Source organism: Callithrix jacchus, chromosome 7 (genome assembly GCF_049354715.1).
Source record: "Callithrix jacchus isolate 240 chromosome 7, calJac240_pri, whole genome shotgun sequence".
NCBI lineage: Eukaryota > Metazoa > Chordata > Mammalia > Primates > Cebidae > Callithrix > Callithrix jacchus.
The window spans coordinates 39082503-39106327 of record NC_133508.1 but is presented as its reverse complement, the minus strand read 5'-3'; the positions used below and the strand labels follow the sequence as shown (position 1 = coordinate 39106327).

The window sequence follows — 23825 nt, the reverse complement described above, 5'->3', positions numbered from 1 at the left end:
ATTCCGGGGATGCAAGGCTGGTTCAACATACGCAAGTCTATAAACGTAATTCACCACATAAACAGAACCAAAAACAAAAACCACATGATTATCTCAATTGATGCAGAGAAGGCATTCGATACAATTCAACAGCCCTTTATGCTAAAAACCCTCAATAAACTCGGTATCGATGGAACATATCTCAAAGTAATAAAAGCTATTTATGACAAACCAACAGCCAATATTATACTGAATGGGCATAAACTGGAAGCATTCTTTTTGAAATCCGGCACTAGACAAGGATGCCCTCTTTCACCACTCCTATTCAATATAGTACTGGAAGTTCTAGCCAGAGCAATCAGGCATGAAAAAGAAATAAAGGGTATTCAAATAGGAAAGATGGAAGCCAAATTGTCTCTATTTGCAGACGACATGATAGTATACCTAGAAGACCCCATCGCCTCAGCCCAAAAACTCCTGAAACTGATAAGCAACCTCAGCAAAGTCTCAGGATATAAAATCAATGTGTGAAAATCACAAGCATTCCTCTACACCAATAACAGACTTAAAGAGAGCCAAATCAAGAATGAACTGCTATTCACAATTGCTACAAAAAGAATAAAATACCTAGAAATACAACTCACAAGGAATGTAAGGGACCTCTTCAAGGAAAACTACAAACCACTGCTCAACGAAGTCAGAGAGGACACAAACAGATGGAGAAACATTCCATGTTCCTGGTTAGGAAGAATTAATATCATGAAAATGGCTATACTGCCCAAAGTAATTTACAGAATCAACACTATCCCCATCAAGCTACCATTGACTTTCTTCCCAGAACTGGAAAAAACCACCATGAACTTCATATGGAACCAAAAGAGAGCCCGCATAGCCAAGTCAATTCTAAGCAAAAAGAACACAGCGGGGGACATCACACTACCGGATTTCAAACTATACTACAAGGCTACAGTAATCAAAACAGCATGGTACTGGTACCAAAACAGAGATATACACCAATGGAACAAAACAGAGGCACCGGAGGCAACACAACATATCTACAACTATACAATCTTTGATAAACCAGACAAAAACAAGCAATGGGGAAAGGATTCCCTGTTTAACAAATGGTGTTGGGAAAACTGGCTAGCCATGTGCAGAAAGCAGAAACTGGACCCCTTCCTGACACCTTACCTAAAATTAACTCCAGATGGATTAAAGACTTAAACGTAAGACCTGGCACGATAAAAACCCTAGACGGAAATCTAGGCAAAACTATCCTGGACATAGGAGTAGGCAAGGACTTCATGAACAAAACACCAAAAGCATTGGCAACAAAAGCCAAAATAGACAAATGGGACCTAATGAAACTCCACAGCTTCTGCACGGCAAAAGAAACAGTCACTAGAGTGGATCGGCAACCAACAGAATGGGAAAAAATTTTTGCAGTTTACCCATCTGACAAAGGGCTGATATCCAGAATTTACAAAGAACTCAAACGGATTTACAGGAAAAAAGCAAACAAGCCCATTCAAAAGTGGGCAAAGGATATGAACAGACACTTTACGAAAGAAGACATATATGAGGCCAACAATCATATGAAAAAATGCTCATCGTCACTGGTCATCAGAGAGATGCAAATCAAAACCACATTGAGATACCATCTCACGCCAGTTAGAATGGAGATCATTAAAAAATCTGGAGACAACAGATGCTGGAGAGGATGTGGAGAAAAAGGAACACTTTTACACTGTTGGTGGGAGTGTAAATTAGTTCAACCATTGTGGAAGACAGTGTGGCGATTCCTCAAGGCCTTAGACATAGAAATTCCATTTGACCCAGCAATCCCATTACTGGGTATATATCCAAAAGACTATAAATCATTCTACTATAAGGACACATGTACATGAATGTTCACTGCAGCACTGTTTACAACAGCAAAGACATGGAACCAACCCAAATGCCCATCGATGATAGACTGGATTGGGAAAATGTGGCACATATACACCATGAATATTATGCAGCAATCAGAAATGATGAGTTCATGTCGTTTGTAGGGACATGGATGAATCTGGAGAACATCATTCTCAGCAAACTGACACAAGAACAGAAAATGAAATACCGCATATTCTCACTCCTAGGCGGGTGATGAAAAATGAGAACACATGGCTACAGGGAGGGGAGTACTAAACACTGGGGTCTATTGGGGGAAAAGGGGAGGGTCAGTGGGGGGGAGCTGAGGAGGGATAGCCTGGGGAGAAATGCCAAATGTGGGTGAAGGGGAGAAGGGAAGGAAAACACACTGCCATGTGTGTACCTATGCAACTGTCTTGCATGTTCTGCACATGTACCCCAAAACCTAAAATGCAATAAAAATAAAAAAAACTTTCTATCTCATTTCATGAGGCCAGCATTACCTTAATATCAAAACCAAACATACAAGAATAGTAGTTTTCTATTACATTAGATTAGAAAACTGCAGACCAGTATCTCTCATCAATATAGATGCAACATTCTCAGAAATGATCGCAAATTGAATCCAACCATGTATGAAAAGTGTATGTACTTTGTGCCCAAGTGGGATTCATCCCCTGCACACAAGGCTAACTTAACATTCAATCAGTGGTTACATTGAAAATTAATGTCATCGATCATGTCAAGAAACTGAAAAAGAAAAATCACATGATTATATCAGTAGATACAGAGAAGGCATTTGACAAAATCCAGCACCCATTCATGCTGAAAAGGAAGTTCTCTGTTCCTCAGTAAGCTATGAATAGACAACTTCCTCAGCTTGCAGAATGTTACCTACAGAAAACGACAATTAATATACTTAATGGTAAGAGACTCAAAACTTTCCCACTAAGATCAGAAGCAAGACAAGGATATGCACTCTCACCACTCTTTTTCAGCATTGTACTGGAAGAACTAGCTAATGCAATGGGACAAGAAAATGGGGAAAAAAGGAATTCAGATTGAGAGGAAGAAATAAAAATTTGTACACAAATGACATAATTTTTTAATGTAGAAAATATGAAAGAATTAAAAAACTCCTGGAACCATCAAGTAATTTTAGCAAGATTGCAAGGTACAGTAGCCCCCTCCATTACCTATGAGGGATATGTTCCGAGACATTCAGTAGAGTGTGAAGCCACAAACAGCACCAAAGCCTTTATATTCTGTTTTTTCCTGTATGCATATACGTATTTTATGATAAAATTTACAAATTGGGCAGAGTTAGAGACTGACGATAATCACCAATAGTAAAATAGCACAACCATAACCCACTATATTAGAATAAAAGGTATGTGAACGTGATATCTCTCTCTCGTGATCTCTCTCTCTCTCTCTCTCTCTCCCTCTTTCGTGGTAACCAAATGGCTCTAAGTGACTAAGGGCTGGTGACATATACACCATGGATATGCTGAACCTTTAAAGGGATGATTCATGTCCTGGCCGGGATGAAGTGAGTTGGTGTGAGATTTCTTCAGCTACTCAGAACAGTGTGTGATATAAAACTTATGAATTGTTTACTTCCGTAATATTTCATTTAATATTTTTGGGCTGCTGTTGACCACGGGCAACTGAAACTGTAGAAAGCAAAAGTGTGAACAAGGGGGCTGCTGTGTGGAGTAATACAAGGTAGTCAGTTTCCTGTATTTCAGCAACAATCACGTGGAGTTTGAAATGAAACACCCAATACCATATATATCAGCACTCCTCACCCCTGAAATCCTTAGGCGTAAATCTAATGAAATATGTATACAATCTGTGTGAGGAGAACTACAAAACTCTGATAAATGTTATAAAAAAATAAATAGGCTGGGCACGGTGGCTCATGCCTGTAATCCCAGCACTTTGGGAGGCCAAGGTGGGCAGATCATCTGAGGTCAGGAGTTTGAGACCAGGCTGCTTAACATGGTGAAAACCGTCTCCACTAAAAACACAAAAATTATCTGGGCATGGTGGTAGGTACCTGTAATCCCAGCTACTCAGGAGGCTGAGGCCAGAGAATCACTTGAACCTGGGAGGCAGAGGTTGCAGTGAGCCCAGATCAGGCCACTGCACTCCAGCCTGGAAGACAAAGCGAAAGTCCGTGTCAGAAAAAGAAGAATAAAAGAAAAGAAAAAGAAATAAATGGAGAACTATTCCATGTTAGTGGGGAGGAAGACTCAATATTGTAAATACATCAGTTATTCTAAACTTGATGTATAGATTCAGTGCCATTCCAATCAAAGCCCCAGCAAATTATTTTGTGGATACTAAATAACTAAATTGGAATTCAAAGTTTATATGGAGTGTCAAAAGACCTAGACTTGCTATGGTAATATTAAAGCACAAAGTTGACTTCAATACTTACTGTAAAACTATCGTAATCAAGGCAATTTGTGCTGTGGTTTGGAAGCATCCCCTCCAAGATTCAGGAACTGCCAGTGTGATGGGATTAAGAGGTGGGGGCCTTCAAGAGGTTATTAGGCCATGCGAGGTCCTGCCTTGTTAACGAGATTAAGACCTTTGAACAAGAGGCCTCAGTGGCATTTGGTGAGCTTGCCTTTCTGCCATGTGAAGATTCAGCAGAAGGTTCTTACCAGTCATTAAGTGCGGGTGCCTTATCTTGAACTTCCCAGCTTCCAGAACCGTGAGCTGATACATTTCTGATTTTAATAAACTGCCCAGTCTCAGGTGCCTTTTTGTAGCAGCACAGATTGACTAAAATGGCATAGTATGGGTGAAAGACTGGACAGTGGGTCAGTGGAAGGGAATAGAGAGCACAGAAACGACCCAAACAAATAGTCAACTGTCTAGGAAGGATCAAACGCAACGGAAGGAGGCAAAGTTAGTTTTTCAACAAACAGCATTAAAATGAGATGTCCACATGCAAAAAAAATTTTTTTTTTTTTACAATTTTTTATTGGATTTTAGGTTTTGGGGTACATGAGCAGAGCATGTAAGACAATTGCGTAGGAACACACATGGCAGTGTGCTTTTCTTTCCTTCTCCCCTTCACCCACATTTGGCATTTCTCCCCAGGCTATCCCTCCCCACCTCCCCCTCCCACTGGCCCTCCCCTTTTCCCCCCAATAGACCCCAGTGTTTAGTACTCCCCTTTCTGTGTCCATGTGTTCTCATTTTTCATCACCCGCCTATGAGTGAGAATATGCGGTGTTTCATTTTCTGTTCTTGTGTCAGTTTGCTGAGGATGACGTTCTCCAGATTCATCCATGTCCCTACAAACGACACAAACTCATCATTTCTGATTGCTGCATAATATTCCACGGTGTATATGTGCCACATTTTTCCAATCCAGTCTATTATCAATGGGCATTTTGGTTGATTCCAGGTCTTTGCTGTTGTAAACAGTGCTGCAATGAACATTCGTGTACATGTGTCCTTATAGTAGAAGGATTTAGTCTTTTGGATATATACCCAGTAATGGGATTGCTGGGTCAAATGGAATTTCTATTTCTAAGGCCTTGAGGAATCGCCACACTGTCTTCCACAATGATTGAACTAATTTACACTCCCACCAACAGTGTAAAAGTGTTCCTTTTTCTCCACATCCTCTCCAGCATCTGTTGTCTCCAGATTTTTTAATGATCTCCATTCTAACTGGCGTGAGATGGTATCTCAATGTGGTTTTGATTTGCATCTCTCTGATGACCAGTGACGATGAGCATTTTTTCATATGATTGTTGGCCTCATATATGTCTTCTTTCGTAAAGTGTCTGTTCATATCCTTTGCCCACTTTTGAATGGGCTTGTTTGCTTTTTTCCTGTAAATCCGTTTGAGTTCTTTGTAAATTCTGGATATCAGCCCTTTGTCAGATGGGTAAACTGCAAAAATTTTTTCCCATTCTGTTGGTTGCCGATCCACTCTAGTGACTGTTTCTTTTGCCGTGCAGAAGCTGTGGAGTTTCATTAGGTCCCATTTGTCTATTTTGGCTTTTGTTGCCAATGCTTTTGGTGTTTTGTTCATGAAGTCCTTGCCTACTCCTATGTCCAGGATAGTTTTGCCTAGATTTCCGTCTAGGGTTTTTATCGTGCCAGGTCTTACGTTTAAGTCTTTAATCCATCTGGAGTTAATTTTAGGTAAGGTGTCAGGAAGGGGTCCAGTTTCTGCTTTCTGCACATGGCTAGCCAGTTTTCCCAACACCATTTGTTAAACAGGGAATCCTTTCCCCATTGCTTGTTTTTGTCTGGTTTATCAAAGATTGTATAGTTGTAGATATGTTGTGTTGCTTCCGGTGCCTCTGTTTTGTTCCATTGGTCTATATCTCTGTTTTGGTACCAGTACCATGCTGTTGTGATTACTGTAGCCTTGTAGTATAGTTTGAAATCCGGTAGTGTGATGCCCCCCGCTGTGTTCTTTTTGCTTAGAATGTCTTTTGGTTCCACATGAAGTTCATGGTGGTTTTTTCCAGTTCTGTGAAGAAAGTCAATGGTAGCTTGATGGGGATAGCGTTGATTCTGTAAATTACTTTGGGCAGTATAGCCATTTTCACGATGTTAATTCTTCCTAACCATGAACATGGAATGTTTCTCCATCTGTTTGTGTCCTCTCTGATTTCGTTGAGCAGTGGTTTGTAGTTCTCCTTGAAGAGGTCCCTTATGTTCCTTGTGAGTTGTATTCCAAGGTATTTTATTCTTTTTGTACCAATTGTGAATGGCAGTTCGTTCTTGATTTGGCTTTCTTTAAGTCTGTTATTGGTGTAGACGAATGCTTGTGATTTTTGCACATTGATTTTATATCCTGAGACTTTGCTGAAGTTGCTTATCAGTTTCAGGAGTTTTTGGGCTGAGGCGATGGGGTCTTCTAGGTATACTATCATGTCGTCTGCAAATAGAGACAATTTGGCTTCCACCTTTCCTATTTGAATATCCTTTATTTCTTTTTCATGCCTGATTGCTCTGGCTAGAACTTCCAGAACTATATTGAATAGGAGTGGTGAAAGAGGGCATCCTTGTCTAGTGCCAGATTTCAAAGGGAATGCTTCCAGTTTTTGCCCATTCAGTATGATATTGGCTGTTGGTTTGTCATAAATAGCTTTTATTACTTTGAGATATGTTCCATCAATACCGAGTTTATTGAGGGTTTTTAGCATAAAGGGCTGTTGAATTTTTTCAAATGCCTTCTCTGTGTCAATTGAGATAATCATGTGGTTTTTGTTTTTGGTTCTGTTGATGTGGTGAATTACGTTTATTGACTTGCATATGTTGAACCAGACTTGCATCCCCGGGATGAATCCTACTTGATCATGGTGAATAAGTTTTTTGATTTGCTGTTGCATTCGGCTTGCCAATATTTTATTGAAGATTTTTGCATCTATGTTCATCATGAATATTGCCCTAAAGTTTTCTTTTCTTGTTGGGTCTCTGCTGGGTTTTGGTATCAGGATGATGTTGGTCTCATAAAATGATTTGGGAAGTATTCCCTCTTTTTGGATTGTTTGAAATAGTTTTAGAAGGAATGGTACCAGCTCCTCTTTGTGTGTCTGGTAGAATTCGGCTGTGAACCTGTCTGGACCTGGGCTTTTTTTGTGTGGTAGGCTCTTAATTGCTGTCTCGACTTCTGACCTTGTTATTGGTCTATTCATAGTTTCAGCTTCCTCCTGGTTTAGGCTTGGGAGGACACAGGAGTCCAGGAATTTACCCATTTCTTCCAGGTTTACTAGTTTATGTGCATAGAGTTGTTTGTAATATTCTCTGATGATGGTTTGAATTTCTGTGGAATCTGTGGTGATTTCCCCTTTATCATTTTTTATTGCATCTATTTGGTTGTTCTCTCTTTTCTTTTTAATCAATCTGACTAGTGGTCTGTCTATTTTGTTGATCTTTTCAAAAAACCAGCTCTTGGATTTATTGATTTTTTGAAGGGTTTTTCGTGTCTCAATCTCCTTCATTTCAGCTCTGATCTTAGTTATTTCTTGTCTTCTGCTGGGTTTTGAGTTTTTTTGATCTTGCTCCTCTAGCTCTTTCAATTTTGACGATAGGGTGTCAATTTTGGATCTCTCCATTCTCCTCATATGGGCACTTATTGCTATATACTTTCCTCTAGAGACTGCTTTAAATGTGTCCCAGAGGTTCTGGCATGTTGTGTCTTCATTCTCATTGGTTTCAAAGAACTTTTTTATTTCTGACTTCATTTCGTTGTTTACCCAGTCAACATTCAAGAGCCAGTTGTTCAGTTTCCATGAGGCTGTGTGGTTCTGGGTTGGTTTCTGTATTCTGAGTTCTAACTTGATTGCACTATGGTCTGAGAGGCTGTTTGTTATAATTTCAGTTGTTTTGCATTTGTTGAGCAGTGCTTTACTTCCAATTATGTGGTCAGTTTTTGAGTAGGTGTGATGTGGTGCTGAGAAGAATGTATATTCTGTGGATTTGGGGTGGAGAGTTCTGTAAATGTCTATCAGGTTTGCTTGCTCCAGGTCTGAGTTCAAGCCCTGGATATCCTTGTTGATTTTCTGTCTGGTTGATCTGTCTAATATTGACAGTGGAGTGTTACAGTCTCCCACTATTATTGTGTGGGAGTCTAAGTCTCTTTGTAAGTCATTAAGAACTTGCCTTATGTATCTGGGTGCTCCTGCATTGGGTCCATATATGTTTAGGATCGTGAGCTCTTCTTGTTGTATCGATCCTTTTACCATTATGTAATGTCCTTGTCTCTTTTGATCTTTGTTACTTTAAAGTCTATTTTATCAGAGATGCACATGCAAAAAATTAACTCGAATGAATGACAGACATAAGTGACACAACCTGAAATTATAAAACTCACAGAAGGAAACCTAGATGACTGTGGGCATGGTACTGATGTTTTAGCTATAACATAAAAGTCAGGAGCCATGAAAGAAATAATAAGCAGAACATCCTTAAAATTAAAAACTTCTGCTCTGCAAAAGACGATGTCAAAAGAATGAGAAGCGAAGACTCAGAATGGAAAAAATTTATGCGAAAGAATCGATAAAAAACTCTTATCCAAAATCTTTACAGAACTCTCTTTTTTTTTGAGGAGTTTTGCTGTCGTTACCCAGACTGGAGTGCAATGGGGTGATCTTGGCTCACTGCAACCTCTGTCTCCTGGGTTCAAGCAATTCTCCTGCCTCAGCCTCCCGAGTAGCTGGGACTACAGGCATGCACCACCATGCCCAGCTAATTTTTGTATTTTTAGTAGAGATGGGGTTTCACCATGTTGACCAGGATGGTCTCGATCTCTTGACCTCGTGATCCACCCACCTTGGTCTCCCAAAGTGCTGGGATTATAGGTGTGTGCCACCGCGCCCAGCCTAAAGAACTCTTAATGCTCAAAATGAGACCAAACAATTTGATCTTCAGATGAAAGACCGTTGACAGATGCCTAACCAAGGAAGATACACAGATGGCAAACAAACATATAAAAAGGAACCCCAAATCATGTGTTGTCAGGGAAATACATATTATTATTATTTCCAGATGGTGTATTGCTCTTGTTGTCCAGGCTGGAGTGCAGTGGCGCAACCTCCGCCTCCCGGGTTCAAGCGATTCTCCTGCCTCAGCCTTCCTGGTGGCTGGAATTACAGGCACCCACCACCACGCCCAGCTAATTTTTTGTATTTTTAGTAGAGACGGGGTTTCGCGATGTAAGCCAGGCTGGTCTCGAACTCCTGACCTCAGATGATCTGCCCGCCTCGATTTCCCAAAATGCTGGGATTATAGGTGTGAGCCACCACACCCAGATGGGAAAGGCATATTAAATAAGATATAATTACCCACCTAGTAGAACAGCCAAAATGTACAACACTGACAGTGACAATGCCAGTGAGTGTGTGGAGCAAAAGCAGCACTGTTTACAATAGCAAAGACCTGGAATCAACCCAAATGCCCATTGATAATAGACTGGATTGGAAAAATGTGGCACATATACACCATGGAATATTATGCAGCAATCAGAAATGATGAATTTGTGTCATTTGTAGGGACATGGATGAATCTGGAGAACATCATCCTCAGCAAACTGACACAAGAACAGAAAATGAAACACCGCATATTCTCACTCATAGGCGGGTGATGAAAAATGAGAATGCATGGACACAGAGAGAAGAGTACTAAACACTGGGGTCTATTGGGGGGAAAAGGGGAGGGCCAGTGGGAGGGGGAGGTGGGGAGGGATAGCCTGGGGAGAAATGCCAAATGTGGGTGAAGGGGAGAAGCAAAGCAAAGCACACTGCCATGTGCGTACCTACGCAATTGTCTTGCATGCTCTGCTCATGTACCCCCAAACCTAAAATCCAATAAAAAATTAAAAAAAAAATAAATAAATAAGTTAAAAAAAAAAAAGAAATTCATTCATTGCTGCTGTGTAGGGTGCCAGTCCCCACACAGCACCTGTGGGTACCCCAAGTTCGGTGACGATAACGGAATGAGAAAGAGGTTAAGAATGCATAAACTGGGACCAGGGGGCCGGTGCAAAACCGGAGGCTGCAAAGGTCCCATGCTCTGGTTTCCACAATATTTATTGAATGTAATCACTTTTATCTATAGTGCAGGTGGTTGGGTGAATTGGAAGGGAGGCTGTGGCCAAACATAAAATTGATAGCAGTGGTGGCTTATGTGAGTTTCTCAAGAGCTAAAATTGTATGCTTAGCAATAGAAAATGCAGCTGGTGGGAGGGGCTTAGCCAGGAGCCTAAAGTCCAGTTACATTCCAGTGCTTCAAGGGAATATTATGTCCTCGGGCACTGTGTTTAGAATATCAGTGCTTAGGTCCCTGCGTTCCTGGGGATACGCTGGCAGTAGAGAGGCCTTCCTCCCCAGAGGCCTCCTGCGGCCTTCTGCAGTTTATTGTCCCTGATTTCTTTTATACATTATTTATTTTTTGACATGGAGTCTCCCTCTGTCGCCAGGCTGGAGTGCAGTGGCGCGATCTTGGCTCACCTCAACCTCTGCCTCCTGGGTTCAAGCAATTCTCCTGCCTCAGCCTCCTGAGTAGCTGGGACTACAGACGTGCACCATCGTGCCCAACTAATTTTTGTATTAGAGACGGGGTTTCACCATGTTGGCCAGGATGGGCTCGATCTCTTAACTTCGTGATCCGCCCACCTCGGCCTCCCAAAGTGTTGGGGTTACAGGCGTGAGCCACCGTGCCCGGCCTATACTTTACTTATAACCAGTTTACGTAGGCTCACTGTAAATGCTTCCTCCACTGCTGCTTCCCCCAACACTGCTGGAAATGCAAAATGACAATCAGTTTTGAAGACAGTTTGATGGTTTGTTACAAAAGTAAACATATTCTTGCCACATGATACAGCAATTGTGCTCCTTGGTATTTACCTAAAGGAGTTGAAACTATTACCAATATAAAAACCTGCACAGACATTAATGGTAGTTTTAGTCAACATTGCCCTTATTTGGGAACAACCAAGATGTTCTTCCATAGGTGAGTGATTAGATAAACTGTGGTCTGTGCAGACAATGGAATTCAGTTCTGAAAAGAAACCAGCTATAAGACTGAAAACACATGGAGGGACCTTACATTCCTATGACTAAGTAAGTGAAAGAGGCCGTTCTGAAAAGGCTACTCAGTCTGTGATTCAGACTATAGCATTCTGGGAACAGCATATCTATGGAAACAGAAAAATATCAGTGGCTTCCAAGGTTAGGGGCACAGGGAGAGATGAATACACAGAGCACATTTTTAGTGTGGCGAAAGCACTGTATACACTCGGATACTTGTCATTTTAGTTTCTAATTCCACAGAATGTACAGTGCCGAGTGAACGCTCGTGTAAGCTGTGGTCACTGGATGACTGCGATGTCTCAATAGGTTGATTGCGTCACTGTAACTGTCTGGTGGGGATGTTACTAATGAGGGGGGCGATGAGGGTGTGGGGCTAAGGGGTACATGGGAAGCCTATGTATCATCCCGTTAATTCTGCTGTGATATTAAAATTGCTCTAACAAAATTAAGTGATTTTCCTTTTAGAAACAATATCATGGGGCCAGATGTGGTGGCACCTGTCTGTGATCCCAGGACTTTGGAAGGCTGAGGTGGATGGATCACTTGCATCCAGGAGGCTGGGCATGGTGCTGCTTACCCATAGTTCCAGCTACTTGGGAAACTGAGGCAGGAGGATCATTTGAATACATGAGGTTGAGGGTGCAGTGAGTCATGATTGTGCCACTGCATCACAGCCTGGGGGACAGAAGGAGGCATTGTCTCAAAAAAAAAAAAAATTCACCTCACACCTGTAATCCTAGCACTTTGGGAGGTTGAGGTGGGTGGATCATGAGGTCAGGAGTTCGAGACCAGCCTGGTCAATACAGTGAAACCCCATCTCTACTTAAAAAAAAAAAAAATACAAGAATTAGCTGGGCATGGTGATGTGCAGCTGTAGTCCCAGCTACTTGGGAGGCTGAGGCAGAAGAATCGCTTGAACCCAGGAGGTGGAGGTTGCGGTGAGCCAAGATTGTGCCACTGCACTCCAGCCGGGGCAACAGAGCGAGACTCTGTCACACACACACACACACACACACACACACAGAAATCACATCATTTGGAACTTTGTTTTTAATAATAAAAATGAAATTAATATTAAAAATACCTTTCAATTTGTAATAAAACCTCTCAATAATAATGAATAGATAAAGAAAATGTGAACTGTACATGCAATGGAATATTATACAGCCTTAAAAAGGAGAAAAATCCTACAATGTGCAGCCACATGCATGTACCTGGAGAGCATTATGATAAGTGAAATAAGCCAAACGTGAAAGAAGTACATGATCCTACTTCCTATGATCGAACATGTGTGTTCCTCACAAATTTATACGTTGAAATCTATTCACTGAGTGATGCTATGGAGGGTGGTGCCCCTAGGGAGTGATTAAGTGAGGGCACCTTTCTCTTGAATGGATTGAGGCCCTTATAGAAAGGCCTCGTGGGAGTGCATTTACTGTCTTCTGCCTCCCACCATGTGAAGAAAAAGAAGGAAGACCCTCACCAACACTAGGTGCTATAGCCCTGGTCTTGGATTTCCCAGCCTCCAGAAAAATAAACCTCTTTATGGATACCCAGTGTCAGTATTTTCTTATAACAGCAAAGATGGACTAAGACACCACTTATATCAGGAATTTAAGATAGTCAAACTTACAGAGGCATAGAGTAGAATGCTGGTTACTGGGGCTGGCGGAAGGGGAATCAGGGAGGTGTTTGTAAAAAGAGTATAAAGTTTTAGTTATGTAATATGAATAAATCCTAGATATCGAATGCACGGAATACTACATGTAGCTAATACTGTATGTGTGCTTGAAATTAGTTAAGAGGGTATATCTTATAGAAATGATCTGAAAAACGGTCCAAGATGGCCGATCGCTAACATCCCGGGATTGCAGCTCTCAGGGAAGGTGCGGAGAACTAGAGGACACCACACTTTCAGACAAATTCTGGTCGCTCACAGAGCAGGAGATCCCCCAGTGGAGGAAACACACGGGTGGCCAGCGCGACTCTCGTGGCCGGTGCAGCGGCTGTGACGGCACCTCGGCGCGGGAGCACTCGGCGCAGAGTAAACAGGACCGGTTTCCCTTCTGACCGAGGTTTGGAGCCCCAGGAAGACAGAGTCGCCTACTACGGACACAAGAAGGAAGCCCAACAGGAGAATCCTGGGCAGAAAAGCACCATCAGTTTTAACGCCGCTGCTCTGGCCCTGGGAACTAACAACCTGGACGTCCACTCAAGAGACCTAATCTGAAAGTTGGTAATTTCAAAGAGACAGGAGGATAAATTTACAATGATGGGAAGAAACCAGCATAAAAAAGCTGAGAATACTCAAAATCAGAACGCCTCTCCCTCTAAAGATGATCACAGTTCCACATCAACAATGGAACAAGGCTTGATGGAGAACGAGCGCATCCCAATGACAGAATCACTCTTCAAGGAATGGATAATAAGAAACTTTGGTGAGTTAAAAGACCATGTTGTAGCCCAATGTAAAGAAACTAGGAACTTTGAAAAAAGGTTTGATGAAATCCTATTGAGAATAGACAACTTAGAGAGGAGTATGAGTGAATTAATGGAACTAAAGAATACAGGGAACGATCCAAGATGGCTGATCGCTAACATCCCGAGATTGCAGCTCTCAGGGAAGGCGCGGAGAACTAGAGGATGCCACACTTTCAGACAAAGTCTGGTTGCTCACAGAGCAGAAGATCCCCCAGTGGAGGAAACACACAGGTCGCCAGCGTGACTCTCGTGGCCGGCGCAGTGGTTATGCCCGCAACTCGGCGCGGCAGCTCTCGGAGCAGAGTAAACACATTTGGAGGACCTGCACGGGCCCCCAGCACAATACCAGAGCCTGGCGCAGCGGCAGTGACGGCACCTTGGTGCGGCAGCGCTCAGCGCAGAGTAAACGGGACAGGTTGCCCTTCTGACCGAGGTTTGGAGTCCTGGGTAGGCAGAGTCGCCTACTACGGACACAAGAAGGAAGCCAGACAGGAGAATCCTGGGCAGAAAAGCACCATCAGTTTTAACGCCGCTGCTCTGGCCCTGGGAACTAACAACCTGGACGTCCACTCAAGAGACCTAATCTGAAAGTTGGTAATTTCAAAGACGACAGGAGGATAAATTTACAATGATGGGAAGAAACCAGCGTAAAAAAGCTGAGAATACTCAAAGTCAGAATGCCTCTCCCTCTAAAGATGATCACAGTTCCACATCAACAATGGAACAAGGATTGATGGAGAACGAGCGCCTCCTGATGACAGAATCACTCTTCAAGGAATGGATAATAACAAACTTCGGTGAGTTAAAAGAACATGTTGTAGCCCAACGTAAAGAAACTAGGAACTTTGAAAAAAGGTTTGATGAAATCCTATTGAGAATAGACAACTTAGAGAGGAGTATGAGTGAATTAATGGAACTGAAGAATACAATACAGGAACTCCGAGAAGTATGCACAGGTTTAAACACTCAAATTGTTCAAGCAGAAGAAAGGATATCAGAGGTGAAAGTCCAACTTAATGAAATAAAACGCGAAGAAAAGATTAGCGAAAAAAGGATAAAAAGGAATGAGCAAAGTCTCCAAGAAATGTGGGACTATGTGAAAAGACCAAATTTACGTTTGATAGGTGTACCTGAATGCAACGGAGAGAATGAATCCAAGCTGGAAAATACCCTTCAGGATATTATTCAGGAAAATTTTCCTAAACTAGCAAAGCAGGTCAAAATTCAACCCCAGGTAATACAGAGAACACCACAAAGATATTCCTCAAGAAGAGCAACCTCAAGGCACATAATCGTTAGATTCACCAGGGTTGAAACGAAGGAGAAAATACTAAGGGCAGCCAGAGAGAAAGGTCATGTTACCACAAAGGCAAGCCTATCAGACTTACAGCAGATCTCTCAGCAGAAACTCTACAAGCCAGAAGAGAGTGGGGGCCAATATTCAACATCCTCAAAGAACAGACCCTTCAGCCCAGAATTTCATATCCAGCCAAACTAAGCTTCACAACTGAAGGAAAAATAAAATCTTTTATGAACAAGCAAGAACTCAGAGATTTTATTACCACCAGGCCTGCTTTACAAGAGCTTCTGAAAGAAGCATTACACACAGAAAGAAACAACCAGTATTAGCCTTTCTAAAAATACACCAAAAAGTAAAGAGCACCAACATAAAGAAGAATTTATACCAATGAATGGATAAAACAGCCGGTCAACATCAAATGGCAGTAACCCTAAATATAAATTGACTAAATCCCCCAATCAAAAGACACAGCCAAAACCCAATGGCATGTTATATCCAGACCTGTTTCACATGCAAGGATACACAAAGACTCAAAACAAAGGGATGGAGAAAGATTTACCAACCAAATGGAGAGCAAAAATAAATAATAAATAAATAAAAAGCAGGAGTTGCAATTCTCGTATAGGATAAAATAGATTTTAAAGCAACAAAGATACAGTGGTAAAAGGATCAATGCAACAACAAGAGCTAACGATCCTAACAACCAGATACGAGACTTAGATTCAATGAGACAGAAAATTAATAAGGATATCAAGGACTCGAACTCAGATCCGGAACAAGTAAACTTAATAAATATTCATAGAGATCTCCACTTCAAATACACAAAATATACATTCTTGTCAATACCACATCACACCTACCCGTAAGTTTAAATGAAACATTGATGAGCCATTATTAATACCCAATTTTTTTCAAAATAAAGCAATATTTCCATTTACTCTCCCTCTTTTTCTTCCTCTTTCTTCCTCTCCTTTACTTATTTTTTTTTCTTTCCTTCTCTCAAAAAAAAAGAAATCAACTTGTAAACCTCTAGATCCAGGTCGGCAATATCTCTCTCATTGCTTGATTTCCTTCCTTCCCTTCCCTCCCTCCCTCCCTCCATACTTCCTCCCTTCCTTCCTTCCTTCATCCCTTCCTTCCTCCCTACCATCCTTCTTCCCTCCCTTCCTGCCTTCCTCCCCCCCAAAAAAAAAAAAAAAAAAAAGAATACAATACAGGAACTCCGAGAAGTATGCACAGGTTTAAACACTCGAATTGTTCAAGCAGAAGAAGGGATATCAGAGGTCAAAGTCCAACTTAATGAAATAAAACGTGAAGAAAAGATTAGCGAAAAAAGGATAAAAAGGAATGAGCAAAGTCTCCAAGAAATGTGGGACTATGTGAAAAGACCAAATTTACGTTTGATAGGTGTACCTGAATGCAACGGAGAGAATGAATCCAAGCTGGAAAATACCCTTCAGGATATTATTCAGGAAAATTTTCCTAAACTAGCAAAGCAGGTCAAAATTCAACCCCAGGTAATACAGAGAACACCACAAAGATATTCCTCAAGAAGAGCAACCCCAAGGCACATAATCGTTAGATTCACCAGGGTTGAAATGAAGGAGAAAATACTAAGGGCAGCCAGAGAGAAAGGTCATGTTACTCACAAAGGCAAGCTTATCAGACTTACAGCAGATCTCTCAGCAGAAACTCTACAAGCCAGAAGAGAGTGGGGGCCAATATTCAACATTCTCAAAGAACAGAACCTTCAGCCCAGAATTTCATATCCAGCCAAACTAAGCTTCACAACTGAAGGAAAAATAAAATCTTTTATGAACAAGCAAGAACTCAGAGATTTTATTACCACCAGGCCTGCTTTACAAGAGCTTCTGAAAGAAGCATTACACACAGAAAGAAACAACCAGTATTAGCCTTTCTAAAAATACACCAAAAAGTAAAGAGCACCAACATAAAGAAGAATTTACACCAACGAATGGATAAAACAGCCGGTCAACATCAAATGGCAGTAATCCTAAATTTAAATTGACTAAATTCCCAATCAAAAGACACAGCCAAAACCCAATGGCATGTTACATCCAGACCTGTTTCACATGCAAGGATACACAAAGACTCAAAACAAAGGGATGGAGAAAGATTTACCAACCAAATGGAGAGCAAAAATAAATAATAAATAAATAAAAAGCAGGAGTTGCAATTCTCGTATAGGATAAAATAGATTTTAAAGCAACAAAGATATAGTGGTAAAAGGATCAATGCAACAACAAGAGCTAACGATCCTAACAACCAGATACGAGACTTAGATTCAATGAGACAGAAAATTAATAAGGATATCAAGGACTCGAACTCAGATCCGGAACAAGTAAACTTAATAAATATTCATAGAGCTCTCCACTTCAAATACACAAAATATACATTCTTGTCAATACCACATCACACCTACCCATAAGTTTAAATGAAACATTGATTGGCCATTATTAATACCCAATTTTTTTCAAAATAAAGCAATATTTCCATTTACTCTCCCTCTTTCTCTTCCTTTTTCTTCCTCTCCTTTACTTATTTTTTTTTCTTTCTTTCTCTCAAAAAAAAAAAGAAATCAACTTGTAAACCTCTAGATCCAGGTCGGCAATGTCTCTCTCATTGCTTGATTTCCTTCCTTCCCCTCCCTCCCTCCCTCCCTCCCTCCCCGCTTCCTCCCTTCCTTCCTTCCTTCATCCCTTCCTTCCTCCCTACCGTCCTTCTTCCCTCCCTCCCTGCTTCCTCCCTTCCTTCCTTCCTTCCTTCATCCCTTCCTTCCTCCCTACCGTCCTTCTTCCCTCCCTTCCTGTCTTCCTCCCCCCCACCAAAAAAAAAAAAAAGAAATGATCTAACCACAAAATAGTGGGGAGGAGGAGGCTTGTGGAGAAGATGGTTATGTTTATGTCATTTGTGAGTAACCCCCCATATAGGCACCGAGGAATGAGAGTTAAGCAGAACCCTGGCACAGTTAGGGCTTGAGGAATATCTCACTTTATAGTGTTACTACTCAGCTATTTCCTTTTCCTTTTATATAATCCTTTCATAATCGGAGGAATGCCTAGAGTGGACAGAGTACAGAGCATGACAGCTCTATCACTGCTATGTGACTTAAAGCATCCTCCTATAAATCTTCCTAGAAGTAGTTTGACCATAGATTGAAGTATTGCACACTATACCCTCTTCACTGCACACGGCCCACCTTCAAGCCTCGGTGACCTAATGGGGGTGGACCCCTTACTGCACATGGTCCTTGCCTTCATGGGAACGGGCCCCTTGCTGTGCACTGTCCACCTCCTGGCCTAGGTGACCTAATGGGGGTGGACCCCTTGATTTATTGCTTATGACCCTATCACTATCCTTAAAGGTGATTTCACTCCCTGCCCTGCCCCCTAACCTATGCACAATAAATACTCAGGCTTCTGGACATTCAGGGCCTCGCCTGACTCTGCTCATAGGTGGCGTGGCCCCCTGAGCCCAGCTGCATTTTCCTTGTACTTCTGTGTCCTGTCTCTTTATTTCTCGGATCCTGCACCTCAGCACAGCATAAGGCTCACCCCACAACCCTGTGGGGCCCTCAGCCCTACAGTCATTGTGATGATGCTTCTAAGGGTGAACACATATATCTAAACTGATCAAGATTTATACATTAAATGTGAACAATTTTCTGTCAATTATATTTCAATTTTAAAATTTATATAATTAAAAATTAACAAATAGATATTTGCAGGTTTCTTACTCAGTATATATTTATTACTAACATTTCTATGGTTTGGTTTGTCTCCCTAAATCTCATGTTGAAATTCGATCCCAGTGTTGAAGGTGGGGCCTACTGGGAGGTATTTGGGTTGTGGAGTCGAATTCTTTATGCATAGATTAGTGCCCTCCCTCAGGGGTGAGTGAATTCTCAGTCCACTGAGAGGTTTCTGCAAGAGCTGATTGTTAAAGAGCCTAGCACCCACTCCTACTCTCTTTTGTTTCCCCCTCGCCATGTGATCCCTACACACACAAGCTCCCCTTTACCTTCTGTTATGAATGGAAGCAGCCTGTGGCCTGCACCAGAAGATGAGCAGATGCTGGTGCCATGCTTATTGTACAGCCTGCAGAAGAACCACGAGCCAAATAAACCTCTTGGCTATTCACCCTCAGGTTTCCTATACAGCACCGCTGCAGGGACTCAGACAGCCTTTACGTTTAAGTTGCTGTGTCAATACTGAGGTGGTATTTTCTGAACCAAAATATACATAAACATTATGGGTAAGTTTATTCCAAAGTTTAAATTTGTGTTAATTTGTTTAAATATTATGTAAATGGAACCACTATTCATTATGTGTTTAGCACCTTTACTGGAAACAAAATTACACTACACTGGGACAAAAAACGTCTTGAGACAAATGAAAATGAAAATGCAGGCCAGGCGTGGTGGCTCACGCCTGTAATCCCAGCACTTTGGAAGACTCAGCAGGTGGTTCATTTGAGGTCAAGAGTTTGAGACCAGCCTGGCCAACATGATGAAACTCCATCTCTACTAAAAACACAAAAATGAGCCAGGTGTGGTGGCGCATGCCTGTAATACCAGCTACTTGGGAGGCTGAGGTAGGAGAATCCCTTGAACCTGGGAGGCGGAGGTTGCAGTGAGCAAAGATCGTACCACTGTGCTCCAGCCTTGGCGACAGAGTAAGACTGTCTCAAAAAAAAAAAAAAAAAAAAAAAAGAAATAAACCTCCTCAAAATAACAAAGGTCAGACCTGAGAAGCCCACAGCTAATGTCCGACTGAATGGTGGAAGAGTGACGAGTGAAACCTTTTCCTCCAGGATCAGCAGTGAGGTGAGGGTACCTCCACTTGCCACATCTGTTCACCACAGCGATGGATTTTTGTACAGAGCTACTGGGCAACAGAAAGCAGTATCAATTATTCAAATTGGAAGAAGTAATTTTGGATTTGGTTTGCTCTTTTCTAATTATTTAAGATGCATTATTAGTTTGTTCATTTGAAGTTTTTCTACTTTTTTTGATGTAGGTGTTTTTTGCTATAAACTTATCTCTTAGTACTGCTTTTGCTTATCCCATAGGTTTTGGTTTGACTTTAAATATAAAGTTTTTCTTTTCTTTTCTTTTTTTTTTTTTGAGACAGAGTTTCGCTGCTGTTACCCAGACTGGAGTGCAATGGCATGATCTTGGCTCACCACAACCTCCACCTTCTGGGTTCAAGCAATTCTCCTGCCTCAGCCTCCCGAGTAGCTGGGACTACAGGCACGCACCACTATGCCCAGCTAATTTTTGTATTTTTAGTAGAGACCGGGTTTCACCTTGTTGACCAGGATGGTCTCGATCTCTTAACCTCGTGATCCACCCGCCTTGGCCTCCCAAAGTGCTGGGATTATAGGTGTGAGCCACCGCGCCCAGCCAAGTTTTTCTTTTCTCAAAAACTCTGTCATAGTATTGGCTTTGAGTGCCTTGGGCAGTGAGCCCCGCTTTTTAGTTGGCAACTTGACAATGTAAATAAATAAATGACATCTAGATTGAAAAGGAAGAAGTACAGTTATCTTTATGTACGGATAACAGGATCTTGCATTTAGAAAATCATACACTATTACTAAAAAGTATTAGGACTCATGAACAAATCTAGGAATGTAACACTCTACAAGATTGACATTCAAAAATCAATTGTATTTCTTTACCAAGAAATCAAGAATCCAAAAATGGAATTTCAAAAATAAAATCCTGTTACAATGGAATCAAAGCTGGGATAACTTTAACAAAAGAAACTTAAACTTGAACACTAAAAACTACAGTACATGGTTAATGTTGGAAACACCCAGGTATCATCCCTGAGCTTTCTCTCCTTGGCTCTGAGGACTTTACTCCATAGGGTAAGGAGAGGGATTGCATTCTTGGCTTTTATATTATATTAGGTGGGTTCGGGGTGAGGTGTCTGCACATTCAAATGAGCATCACAATCTCTACTTTTATGGATAAGAGACTGAGGCCCACAAAGATGGGGAATGACAATCCATATCCTAGAAGGTGAAATATCAGGCACTGATTTCCCCTATGTAACCCCTGCCAATCACCTGTATTTGGAGGATCCCCAGATACCATACAAATAGGTGTTCAAGAGAGAGGCCTGTAATCTAGGCTCTGAGAAAGGAAGGCTGGAGATTCCAATACTGGAGGCAGCAGGGCTCTGGGAAGATTAAAGTTGAGTTTTGTGGATCTGCAGAATAGGGTCACTGAAGAGCAATTGCGAGATCAGAGACAATGGGGGACAAGGCAGGGGATACTTGGTAAAAGAGAAAACCAAGAACAGGTTTTAGGCAAGAGTCACACTGATGAAGGGCAGGTTCTTGGTGTTGCTCAGGAAGGAATTCAAAGGCAAGCCTGCGGCGGAAGAACGTGGCTCTACGAGGCATTGGCAGTGTGGCAGCTTTCTGACTGCAGAGCCGGGAGCACTGCACAGGTTGTACTACCAGGGCAGCAGCCCAGGGTGGTTTGTAGTCACTTTTAATTGCATGCTAATTAAGGGGCGGGTTATTCAGAAATAGCTAGAAAATGGGCAGTAACTCCCAGGTGTTTCCATGGCAAGGGGCAGTGATTTTCCATGCTGCCCAGGCACTGGCAAACTGTCACGCACTGGTGGGAACATCTTCTGGTGGTCTGTGGCCTGAGGTGCTTTCACTGCGTTTCCCAGTTTCCTGTGTGCCTCTTACCTTAAAGCCCTTCACACCCCCATCTGCCCACCCACAAATGTCACTGCCCTTCATCCTACCCCCGTTTCACAAGAACTCCCACATCAACCCTGAGCATTCAAGCCAGCTCTTCTCTGTTAGGAACCTCGGTGGTAGCCGGAGCTCCGAGGAACCCCTGTGCAGAATGCCTTGCTTAGTTTGTGACAGAAAGCAGGGACAGGAAGGCAAAGTTCAGGTCTTTCTCACAATAAATAAATAAATAAAGATGGGTAGACTGGATTGATGAAATGTGGGAATTTATGGGCAAATATTTATCAGACACTGGAAGTGTAAGTTGCTGCAGGGTCTGGCCCTACTGGGTCCTGTGAGCCCCTCTCTACTGGTGCGGAGACAAGAAACTGTGGAAATAAAGACTCAGACACAGAGATCAAGAGAACGAGAGTTTGGGTTCCGGGGTCCACTGCCAACCAAAGGGTGGAGTCCGGCCGTGGCCCTGAGCACCTGGACACTCTGACTTTTATTGAGTACAAAGCAGGGCTCAGGGTAGGTAGGGCGAGGTGGTCAGTGAAAAGGTCAAGTAATTCACATGCCTTGGAGACAGGGGCCCAGGACTTTGAAGTAGCTGAGGGGAGGAGAAAACCTAATGCATCAGCGCTTTTTCCATACTTGTCAAGAAAGAACAAAGACATTACGATTTATGTTACTTTTACTAATTCTTATCTTCTAAGAAAAAGAGGAACCAGCAGGTGCAGAAGCAGAACGTGAAAGTCTGCTTTCTGTGGCAGACATGGAATGTGACCACTGAAGCAGAGCATCGCATAGAGACAATTAAGCCCCTGGATGTCTGTGGGTCTCCCTGACAGCTGTCAGGCCTACCACAAGAGCCTGGGGGAGCGGAGTTTTCTCCTGACTCCTCCGAGGAAGGACTCATCTGAGACGTCTCCGTCCACAGCTGGCTAAACAGTGGGCGCTTTCCCAGCACCGGCGCTGCTGCACAGCCAGGGCGCCGTCTCGCAGCCCTTATGCCAGTGTGAAGAGGGCTTAGAGCTCTTGCCTTAGGGTCACCTCTTTCACAATGTTACTTCAGTTCCATGCTTCATGACTCAAGAATCATTAGTAAAATTAAAAGGTTATATTGAGTGTCTATCTATCTATCTATATCTATGATTACAGATGAATAACTGTGATTACTTATGATTATATATAGGAATAACTATGTGACTGTATCTCTAATTCTTTTCTAGTTCAATATTTACATGGGAACAGGCTGAGGCTTCAGACCCTTGCCTGGCACTTGTGGGGTCTCTCACCCATAAGTTGTCACAAAGATTATGGAGTGTGCCTGTCTTATGACCCTGTTATTTATTTATTTATTTTTAGGTGGTTGAAAATATTTTTAATATGTTCCATAAATCTTATCACATCTGGATTTGTCCAGCATTATCAACAGACTCTTTATTCAAGCCTAGTTTATCTAATAGATTTTGTCAAATTAAAGAACTCAGTCACATGCTGTAGAATAAACATTATAGCAACTATCCCTAAATTCAGTAGGTGAACACTGATCTAGTAGAGTACTTCAAAGCTTTCCTATAAGGCAACATTTGACTTGAATACAGATTCATCAGTGATTTGTGTTAGTAAACACAAACCTAACACTCATTATTTAAACACACAGGAATAATTGTATGAATACAAGTACATAGCATGATGGCCAATTGGGCTATTACATGAATAATATATTAGTGAGCATTTTGTTTTATTTATCATTCAGGCCTGGGGTGCTGGTCCACCTCTCTGGGTCCAGCCTGTATCTGGCACAGAGCCACAGCTGCCACAGAGTCAATGAAAAGGGTGTCAAGGCTGCAGGA

At 42.0% G+C, this 23825-nt stretch overlaps 1 long non-coding RNA gene and 1 other non-coding gene across 2 annotated transcripts in view; one reads left to right on the top strand and one right to left on the bottom strand.

Moving 5' to 3' along the window:
• LOC103791196 (uncharacterized) overlaps positions 1-23825 on the top strand; it is a 126821-nt gene that overhangs the window by 27176 nt on the left and 75820 nt on the right. The gene's annotated exons all lie outside the window — the stretch shown is intronic.
• LOC144576905 (uncharacterized) overlaps positions 1-23825 on the bottom strand; it is a 32910-nt gene that overhangs the window by 8172 nt on the left and 913 nt on the right. The window contains exon 2 of the long non-coding RNA XR_013519699.1: positions 3953-4050. This is a non-coding gene — a long non-coding RNA (uncharacterized LOC144576905). The remainder of the gene's footprint in view (positions 1-3952; positions 4051-23825) is intronic.